The sequence below is a fragment of the Glycine max genome, chromosome 13 (assembly GCF_000004515.6).
Source record: "Glycine max cultivar Williams 82 chromosome 13, Glycine_max_v4.0, whole genome shotgun sequence".
NCBI lineage: Eukaryota > Viridiplantae > Streptophyta > Magnoliopsida > Fabales > Fabaceae > Glycine > Glycine max.
Genome location: NC_038249.2, coordinates 2,043,613 through 2,054,148, shown reverse-complemented (window position 1 = coordinate 2,054,148; position 10,536 = coordinate 2,043,613). Strand labels below are relative to the sequence as shown.

At 29.0% G+C, this 10,536-nt stretch overlaps 1 long non-coding RNA gene across 2 annotated transcripts; it reads left to right on the top strand.

The window, feature by feature from the left end:
* The first annotated feature begins 1,154 nt into the window (after positions 1-1,154).
* LOC106795710 (uncharacterized) lies at positions 1,155-4,642 on the top strand. 2 transcript variants are annotated; one of them, XR_003263934.2, is made up of 3 exons: positions 1,155-2,618; positions 2,710-2,886; positions 3,819-4,642. It is a non-coding gene; the product is annotated as an uncharacterized lncRNA (long non-coding RNA). The 2 variants fall into 2 exon arrangements; XR_001384402.3 differs by having other exon boundaries at positions 1,155-2,709; positions 2,810-2,886.
* The last annotated feature ends 5,894 nt before the right edge of the window (positions 4,643-10,536 follow it).

The following is a 10,536-nucleotide window of genomic DNA, read 5'->3' as shown; positions in this document are numbered from 1 at the left end:
ATACCAGACACTGCTTTGGCATGCCGTCCTCTGGATCATAGATATTAGCATAGAACTTCTTCACCAGAGCGATGTCGATATGCTTCTCTAGGCGAATGGATGTTTGAAATCTTTAAAAAATGACCATTTTGCCCTTTCTTTTGACTTTGTTTCTGGATCTAACAAACAACCATCAAAACCTACAAAATCATGGATGAATCTTTTATATTTAAACAAAAACATTAGTAAATGTACAATATATATATATATATATATATATATATATATATATATATATATATAACAACTAGATTTAAGGGTAGTTTATAAGAAAACTATTGCAATCAAAAGATAAGTGCTAACATTTTAATCCCAAAAATAGCTGAAATATGGCACTTATCACAACTCCCACGCCATAATGCACGCTCTTAGCACGGGTAACCACGCTTAGTGCAAGAGTGACATCACCAAACCTTTACTATCCTTCATCAATCATACTCATTCAAACTTTCCTCAGATGTCCTCCATCCTCCTAGAAAAGCTCAATATCCTAAAATTAAAAACAAGTAATACAATGCAATTAAAGAAAAGAAAAAGAAAGAATTAAGGTATGAAATCATGGGTTACCTCCCAGTAAGCGCTTCTTTAACGTCACTAGCTTGACATGAGACCCCTCATGGGTCCTGGAAGTGGATGATGGTGGTTAGTCTCTCAATGTTGCCACCATTGTAAATCTTTAACCTTTGATTGTTGATGATCCAGCTCCGCTCAAGGTCATTTGAGGCAGGATTTAGTAGCTCCACTGCTTTGTAAGGCTTCACCTCTTCGATTATGAAAGGGCTAGACCACTTGGACTTGAGCTTTCCCAGGAAAAGTTTATGTCATGAGTTGAACTATAGTACTTGTTGTCCAAGCTGAAAGGTTTTCTTTAGCAGCTTCCTATCATGATAAATCTTCATCTTCTGCTTATAATTCTTGGAGGATTCATAGGCATTGAGCCTCATTTTCTCCAACTCCAGTAGTTGTAGTCTCTGCTTCTCACTGATTAAGAAGTCATCAAAATTGAGAAACTTGAGAGCCCAATATGCTCTAAACAAAAGCACTTTATCCTTAAATATGATTCATTGATATGCCTTTTCCCTATTCTTTAGAAAATAAACACTTCCCAATGCCTAAGTCCTAAACAGATGCATGAGTATGGATGATCAGACCATAGTCAATAACAATAAGCATAGAAAAGGAACAATAAAAATTGGAATTGCATTCAATAGATAGCAGGAAAAGAATTAATTACAAGAGTTTGATTGCTAGGCTCCCAAAAATGGGGGTTTTAGCCTCTCATTGTCATGAGAGGCTTTACACTTCAAGGATTAATGGGGATGGAAGAAGAATAATAGGGATGAAGAAGGAGGAAAGATATGGCTCTAGAAAGGGTTTTCCCTATTGAGATGGTCAGGCTTTTGGGTGTATTCAGTAGAGACCTGTAAGTCTTGATGTGTCTTTCTCCTTAGCTTGCTCCTCTTTTCATAGGCTTACTTAGCATAAAATTCACGGGACCTCGTGCTAAGCGCAGCAGCTGCGCTCAGCGAGTATGTCAATGATCACGCGCTTAGTTTTGTCAAGCAACTTGACCAATAAATCCTTTTCTTTAAAATTGCTTGTGTTGTGTGGTTTGCATCTTGTCTTGTCTAAAATTCCTAGTTTTATTTTTATTTTCAGTTTCTAGCTACGGTCTCTCATGAAATTAGAATACCTATGAATGGTATTTTAGGTAACTTGAAGAGTCTGCCTCTCTATCTTATTTAATCCCCTCTGTTATTTTTCTCAGTACTTCAAGTTACTAATCTAAGAATTCTGAGTTTCTTTTTAGCTACAAGTGATTCTTCGAACACTCAGTTCAATTCTGTGTTCTCTATTAAAATGTTCACTATGAATTTTGTGGCTGAAGTGCTTAAATATGATTGTGTGCTATGTAGTTGTGTTCTATGTGTAATGAGATCCTATATATGGTTAATCTGGCAATGCCAATGATATTATATTACAAATATTTTTCAGGCATGAGTAAAGGGCACAATATTATCTAAAAGACTAAAACTAATAGAATTGGAATTAGGGAATTACACTCAGATTGAAATTGTATTCATCACGTCTAGGAACACTGTGAAAATGAACTAAGTTGTACTTTTTTTTACTCGCATTATGTTTCTTTAATATTTTGGTGTTTTGATTTTCAATTAGTATTGCTAATTTTGTCATTTGTAGTAGAAAAATGCAAGATCAATTGAACAGATACACGATCAAAATCACGAGTCTTAAATATTTCACCATTTTGTTTTAAATGTAGTAGTACATCAATTACAACCAAAAGCCAGCATTGGAATCATCTATCATTATACAAACAAGGCCCTAAGTGGCCACGTTTCGCACTGTGGTTAACCTACTTTCTCGCCCAAAAATGTCAACATCAACCTTTTTTTTACATTTTTCTTTATTTTTTATGTTACCAATACCGTAAACCTTTCTTTTACATTTTTTTATTTTTAATATTGCGGATACTGATGCATTAATTTATTGCATTTGTTATGTTCTCTCTCCCCTATTTGGTATTCCACCATCTTATCGTTCTCTCTCCCCAATTGGTATCTCCCCCTTCTCTCTTCTTTCTCTCCATTTTTTATTTTCATTCCTCCAAAAAGCTTTGATTTTTATCTTCAAACTCCATGAATACAGGTCCATGTGCTTGCTTTCTCTGTCAAAGCTTCAATTTTTTTGTATTCCTGAGCCTTCTCCGACGTTGTTTTCTCTTGGTTTTCTTGCATTTTGGGTTCAGATCTGTAGCATTGGGTATCTTTGTGACCGACAACAACTTTAGAAGACAACAAATAGTGTCCGACATTTGGAGCACAGGTTTGTGATGTATTTCATTTCTCCAAAAAACTTCAATTTTGTATGCGTTTTTTTTTCGGTTTGTTGTTTTTTCATTGCATGTTCATTGTTTCTTCTAAAGCTATCATTTTTATCTCAAAAAGCTTCGATTTTTATCTCCAAACTTCATGAACACAAGTTCGTTTTCTTGCTTTATCTCAAAAAGCTTCGATTTTTGCCTCTATCCCTCTTGATGTGGTTTTGATGTGCTTCGTTTTCCCTCCCCATCTTCTTTTACGTTTTCTTTTTTTACCTCTATTTGCATTTGTATGCGTTTTTTTTTTGTTTTTTGTTTTTTTGCTTCATGTTCATTGTTTCTTCTAAAGTTTCCATTTTTATCTCAAAAAGTTTCGATTTTTATCTCCAAACTCCATGAACACAGGTTCGTTTTCTTGCTTTCTCTGTCAAAGGTTAAACATTTGTGATGTATTTCATTTCTCCAAAAAGCTTCGATTTTGTATGCGTTTTTTTTTCTGGTTTTTTGTTTTTTCACTGCATGTTCGTTGTTTCTTCTAAAGCTATCATTTTTATCTCAAAGCTTCTATTTTTATCTCCAAACTCCATGAACACAAGTTCGTTTTCTTGTTTTATCTCAAAAAACTTCGATTTTTGCCTTTATCCCTCTTGATGTGGTTTTGATGTGCTTCATTTTCCCTCCCCGTCTTCTTCTATGTTTTCTTTTTTTACCTCTATTTGTATTTGTATGCGTTTTTTTTGTTTTTTGTTTTTTCACTGCATGTTCATTGTTTTTTCTAAAGTTGTCATTTTTATCTCAAAAAGTTTTGATTTTTATCTCCAAACTCCATGAACACAGGTTCATTTTCTTGATTTTTCTATCAAAGGTTAAATATTTTTGTGTTCCTGAGCCTTCTCCGACGTTGCTTTCTCTTGATTTTCTTGCATTTTGGGTTCAGATCTGTAGCATTGAGTATCTTTGTGACCAACAGCAACAACGAAGACAACAAATAGTCTCTGGCATTTGGAGGACAGGTTTGTGATGTATTTCATTTCTCCTTTTGATTTTTGGGTTCTGTCGGTACAAAAGATTGATTTTTTTTGTGTTCCTCAGTCTTATTTGACCGTGGTTGAGTATTCTTCTTCCTTTGCAAGACAAAAGCCACAAATCATAGTATGTTGGATAGATTACAAGTTTGTTTTCCCTCCCTGTCTTCTTCTGCATTTTCTTTTTACCTCTTTTGGCATTTGTATGCATTTTTTTATTTCAGTTTTTTGTTTTTTTCACTGCATGTTCATTGTTTCTTCTAAAGCTACGATTTTTTTCTCCGAAAAGCTTTGCTTTTTGGGTTCTGATGGTACAAAATATTGATTTTTTTTCTCAGCCTTATTTGACTGTGGTTGAGTATTGTTCTTCCTTTGCATTTCGTGTTTCTTTTGTTCTGCCTTTATTTTGTTTTGTTAGTTCTCGCAGTGAAAAAGATTTAATTTTTTGTTGTTCCTGAACTATGTTGACCTTTTTGGTGTTCTTGAACATTCTTCACCATGCTTCGTTTTCTTTGTGGGAGAAAGCTTCGTTTTCTTTGCTCACAATGCTGATGTGGACGCGTCCGTGCTTACGTTCGGCAATGTCAAGAGCCTGTGCTTACGTTTGGCAATGTCAAGAGCCTTCATTCCCGCCCAAAAACATCGGTGTCAACCTCCATTTATTATTTTTATTAATTAATTAATTAATATTAATGATTTTGATTAATTTTAATTTTATTGTGCATTTAATACTTTTTGTCTTTTGCGTTGCTTTTGCTCCGATTACGATGCGTTTATTCATTTATTTCTATTGTAAATGTAAATATGTAACAATTAATTATTTGTATTTTGTTCCCAAGATGTTTGTCTTTCCAATGCGTTTTTATGTTCCCAAGACTTGGCTTTCCAATGCGCTTTTCTTTGTCTTTCCAATGCATTTTTCTATTCCCAAGGCTTGGCTTTCCAATGTGCTTTTCTTTGCCTTTCCCGTCGGCTTTTATGTTCCCAAGACTTGCCTTTCCAATGCGTTTTTCTATCATGATGTTTTTAGTCATCATTATAATAAATTAATTATTTTAAAATTTAAATGTTAACATAAGATTAATGTTTCAAACGAATAATAAATAAATAAATAATAAATATAATTTAAAAATATAAAAGATTAAAATTAAACTTTTAAAATTTAATTTATTCACATAAAACAAATAATTAAAATGACAAAAAATTCCAACAAGGCATTCCTGTTAAGCGTAGGCGCTGAGACCTCACACCATTTTTATAAAATATATTATATTATTATGTGTTAGTCGCTCTTATCATTTTAATCATAAGGCTTCATTGGACCTATTTTTCTTTTCTCTTTCTCCTTTATTCATCGTCAAAATAAATCAAATTCGTCAATGTCAATTAGCATTTATTATTTTTTTTATCTTTTGCGTTTAATTTGCTTCAGTTTCCCTTGAATGAATGTTTCTTGGGCTGTTTGGATTTTGTTGAGCTTTCACTTCAATTTTTTAGTATTTTGTATGATATGAAAATAATCATAATTTAGACGTTGACTTATTCCTAATTAGTAGGTACTTAACAATTAATTTTAAATATTACATTACCAATTTTAACATATTATTAAAACCAACTTCAATTTTGTATTTGTTTTTTTCGTAATCATTGTCAATTTATTAATGTTTAATTAATAAACATATTTTTTTCTTATTTTTGTTTATTTTCATTTCAAATTAAATTAGTATATCATAAGAAAAACATGATAAAAACGATAATGTGCATACATTAATTTCACAACCTCCGTCAATACTAGGAAAATTGTGACATGCACTATTCTTTCAATGCATGAGTATAGAGATTTTTTTTAAAAAAAGATAGTAAAGAAAATAGACATGATAAAGTAAGTCATAGTATAAAAAAAATGAAAATAACTCACACACTAATACCTTAAAATAATTTATACATTTTTGAAAAAAGAAAAAAATCTTTAAGTGTAGTTAGTTTTTTTTCATCAAGAATAAGTTTAATACTTGAATCAAAGAGGAGATATTTTAAAATTTTATTGAAGAGTTAAATATTTTAATTATGTTAGTTAAAAAAATAAGAATAATGTTAACATAAGATTAATGTTTCAAACAAAAAATAAATAAATAATTATTAAATAAAATTTAAAAATATAAAAGATTAAAATTAAAGTTTTAAAATTTAATTTGTTCAAATAAAAAAATAATTAAAATGATAAAAAATTCCCACAAGGCATTCCTGTTGAGTGTAGGCGCTAAGAATGTGTCAGTCCCTCTCATCATTCTTTAATTTTATATCTTCCTCGGACCTATTTTTCTTTTCTCCTTCTCCTTTATTTTTTTTTTTTTTGCGTTTAATTTGCTTCAGTTTCCCTTGAATGAATGTTTCTTGGGCTGTTTGAATTTTGTTGAGCTCTCAATTCAAATTTTTAGTATTCTGTTGGGATGTGGAAATAATCACAATTTACATGTTGACTTATTCCTAATTAATAATAGGTACTTAACAATCGATTTTAAATATTATATATTTTATTAATTATCAATACTAATAATTATTAAAAAAATTCATTGTATAAAAAGGATGATGTGATAGCTGCACATGTACGGGACATATGAGTTAGTATTCTGTTAGGATATGGAAATAATCATAATTTAGATGTTGACTTATTCCTAATTAGTAGATACTTAACAATTAATTTTAAATATTATATATTTTGTTAATTATTAATAATAATATTTATTAAAATTTTCCATTGTATAGAAATAATGATGTGACAACTGCACATGGACGGGACAGACCTAATGATTTAGTATTCTGTTAGGATATGAAAATAATCATAATTTAGATGTTGACTTAAATATTATATATTTTATTATATATTTTTCATATTTTTGTTAATTTTCATTTCAAATTAAATCAGTATATCATAAGAAAAATATGATAAAAACGATAATGTGCATATATTAATTTCACGACCTCCCTCAATACTAGGAACATTGTGACATGCACTATTCTTTCAATGCATGACTATAGAGATTTTATAAAAAAGATAGTAAAGACAATAAACATGATAAATATGGATCTTGTGTTGCATTTGCTACCTATTTTTATCTATTTTGTGTTGGATATTTGGGTTCCTTTTTTTTACCGTGTTCATCTCTATATTACTTGCAAAAAATGACGTTTATTATTATGATTAACTTTGAAGTTCACGAGTGATCTTCAATCTTCTCCAATTTTATTCTTATTATGGTAACGTATCAATGTGTACAAAATCCCTGTTGTAGATAGTGTTGTAGATATTATTCGCATTTGTGCTTATACAGGTTAAAAATAAAAACAATTTACTTTTAATGCTTCTTCGTTTTGTTTCCTTGAATTTCGCACTATTTTATGCCTTCTACATTTTTACTGCTTTAATGTCAATCAACATTTATTATTTTCGTCAATGTCAATCAGCATTTATTATTTTTTGACTTTTATCTTTATTTTGCTTCCATTTCCAATGAATTAATATTTCTAAGAAAAATAAATGTGTCGCTGCACTGCAGTTACGGTTGAACATCCAATCCCATTTTGAATTCAAATGTGTGACTGATAGAGTGAAAGCCTTACATCTAATAACAATAATAAAATTAAAATAATAAAAAAATATTTTTTTGTAATTAATGATAATAATTTATAATTATAATAATAAAAATGATTAGACTAATATTGTTAATTCATGATTGGAGACAAAAACAAAGCTTCTAGAATGTGGTTCAACATTTATAATTAATGATAATAATTTATTATTATAATAATAAAAATGGGTTATATTATTTTAGATACAATTGTAGATTAATACAATTTTATAACCATTTGATATTAATACGGTTATATTATCTGACTTACGAGTACTTGATATGTTTCCAAATTTGTTGAACTTAATTTGAATGAAAAGTTAAACTAAGATAAAGTTAATTTAAATACATTGCAGCGTTTGTTTACGTGGATTTTAGTGGTTAAGAAAATAGTGATGGATTTTAGTGGTTATGAAAATTGTGATAAATTTACATCTAGAGATGAACTGCAATCATGCATCCACCTTTTTTTTAAAACAAATTTGTTTGAGTAAGTTAATTTAAATAAGTTTATAGTGTTTGAAGTAAGCGAATTTTAATAGTTATAAAAATACAGATAAATTTCCATGTAAAGATGAAGTGTAATCATATAGCCAACAAATTCTATTTTTTTTTTCTTTCTAAATTATATGTATCTTTTATAGAAGAGAAAAATTTCCTTTTAAATATTAAATGTTACATATTTTATTGACGTTTAATTAATAAACATATTTTATTCGTATTTTTGTTAATTTTTATTTCAAATTAATAGGTACTTAACAATCAAATTTAAATATTACAATATCAATTTTAACATATTATTAAAACAGCTTCAATTTTGTATTTGTTTTTATTGTAATTATTGTCAATTTATTGACGTTTAATTAATAAGCATATTTTATTCTTATTTTTGTTAATTTTCATTTCAAATTAATAAGTACTTAACAATCAATTTTAAATATTATGTTAGGATATAAAAATAGTCATAATTTTCAAATTAATAACCATATTCTGTTAGGATATGAAAATAATAATAATTTAGTCGATGATTTATTCCTAATTAGTAGGTACTTAACAATTAATTTTAAACATTATAGTATCAATTTTAACATATTATGAAAATAACTTCAATTTTGTATTTGTTTTTGTCATAATCATTGTCAATTTATTGACGTTTAATTAATAAGCATATTTTATTCATATTTTTGTTAATTTTCATTTCAAATTAATAGGTACTTAACAATCAATTTTAAATATTTAACAATCAATTTTAAATATTCTGTTACGATATAGAAATAATCATAATTTTCAAATTAATGACCATATTCTGTTAAGATATGTAAATAATTAATTTAGACGTTGACTTATTCCTAATTAGTAGGTACTTAACAATCAATTTTTTAAAATATTACACTATCAATTTTAACGTATTATTCAAATCAGCTTCAATTTTATATTTGTTTTCACAGTCATCATTGTCAATTTATTAACGTTTAATTAATAAGCATATTTTATTTGTATTTTTGTTAGTTTTCATTTCAAATTAATAGGTACTTAACAATGAAATTTAATATTAACATGTTAGCCTTAAAATATGTAATATTAACAATAATAATATTAACATGTTGCCTTAAAATATGTTAACATTATATATCAAACAATATATAATATTAACATGTTGTCATATCTAATAAAATAATTAACATGTTGCCTTAAAATCATACTTTATTACCTACTTGTAACTCAATATCAATTATTTCAACTTTTCAATACTCAAATAGGAGTATGAGCCCGGGCATCGGCACTGGAAAAAGGCTAGTTTACATTAATTTGACTGCTAATAAATGACACATGATGCCAATAGTTCCTCGTTTATTTCCAAAGGCTATGGTTCGTAAAATATTAGTACTATGCACTTATTTGGTAAGAAAAAAGTACTTTTTGCACTTGTAGTGTTTTTTATGTACATTTATGAACTTACAGTGTAAATATTATACGTTTTGTATTGTCATATCTAATAAAATAATTATAATGTATGATTTATTGTTTTTAACAATAATTATCTTTAAAATATATCTATCATTATTTATAATTAATTTCTAGCATAACTTATAGAAATTAAACTCTAGTTATAATACCACAATAACGCTACACTTCCAATAATGTAGTTCCATGTAGAGCTTGTAGGCATTGGATCTTCTTCAACAACGGAGTCATTTGCTTCCTGAAGATAAATGACAGCGGAATATAGAAGGAGGAAAGATGATTGGAGATGTCACTTTAAAGAGAATATGAGTCAAGAACAAGCTCACCACAATAGGAAGTCATGTATAAGAGCTTAAAGGTAAAAGAAGATGAGTGGAGAGAGGGAGAGAAGGGAACGAAATTTTGAGAGAGAGAAGAGGGAGAATGAGGTCTTAACTTTGAAGTTTAATTTCTCAAATGATCAAAGTTAGAAAATTCACACTCAAGACCTTTATTTATAGCCTAAGTGTCACACGAAATTGGAGGGAAAATTGAATTTTTATTTATAGCCTAAGTGTCACTTGAATTTGAATTTGAATTTATGGAGCCAAATTTGAAGCCAAAATTTCACTAATTATGATTAGCGAATTTCAGTTATGGTTCAGCCCACTAATCCAAGATCAAATCTAAGATTTTCCACTAAGTGTGCTTAGGTGTCATGAGGCATGTAAAACATGAAGGACATGCACAAAGTGTGACTATATGATGTGCCAATGGGGTGTAACAAGCAAATGTTCACCTCCCCTTAGGCTGGTCCGAACTTTAATTGGACTGAGCTTCTCCCAATTCAATTAAATTTCTCTCCTAATACACACATCAAATAGTGCACTTAATGTATGCGAAATTACAAAACTATCCATAATATAAAAACTAGTCTAGGTGTCATAAAATACAAGAGCTGAAGAATCCTACATTACTAAGGTACCTTAAACTTGTGGGGTACCCTCCCTACACTATGGAGCCCTAAATACAAGGCCCAAAAAATAATAAAATCTTA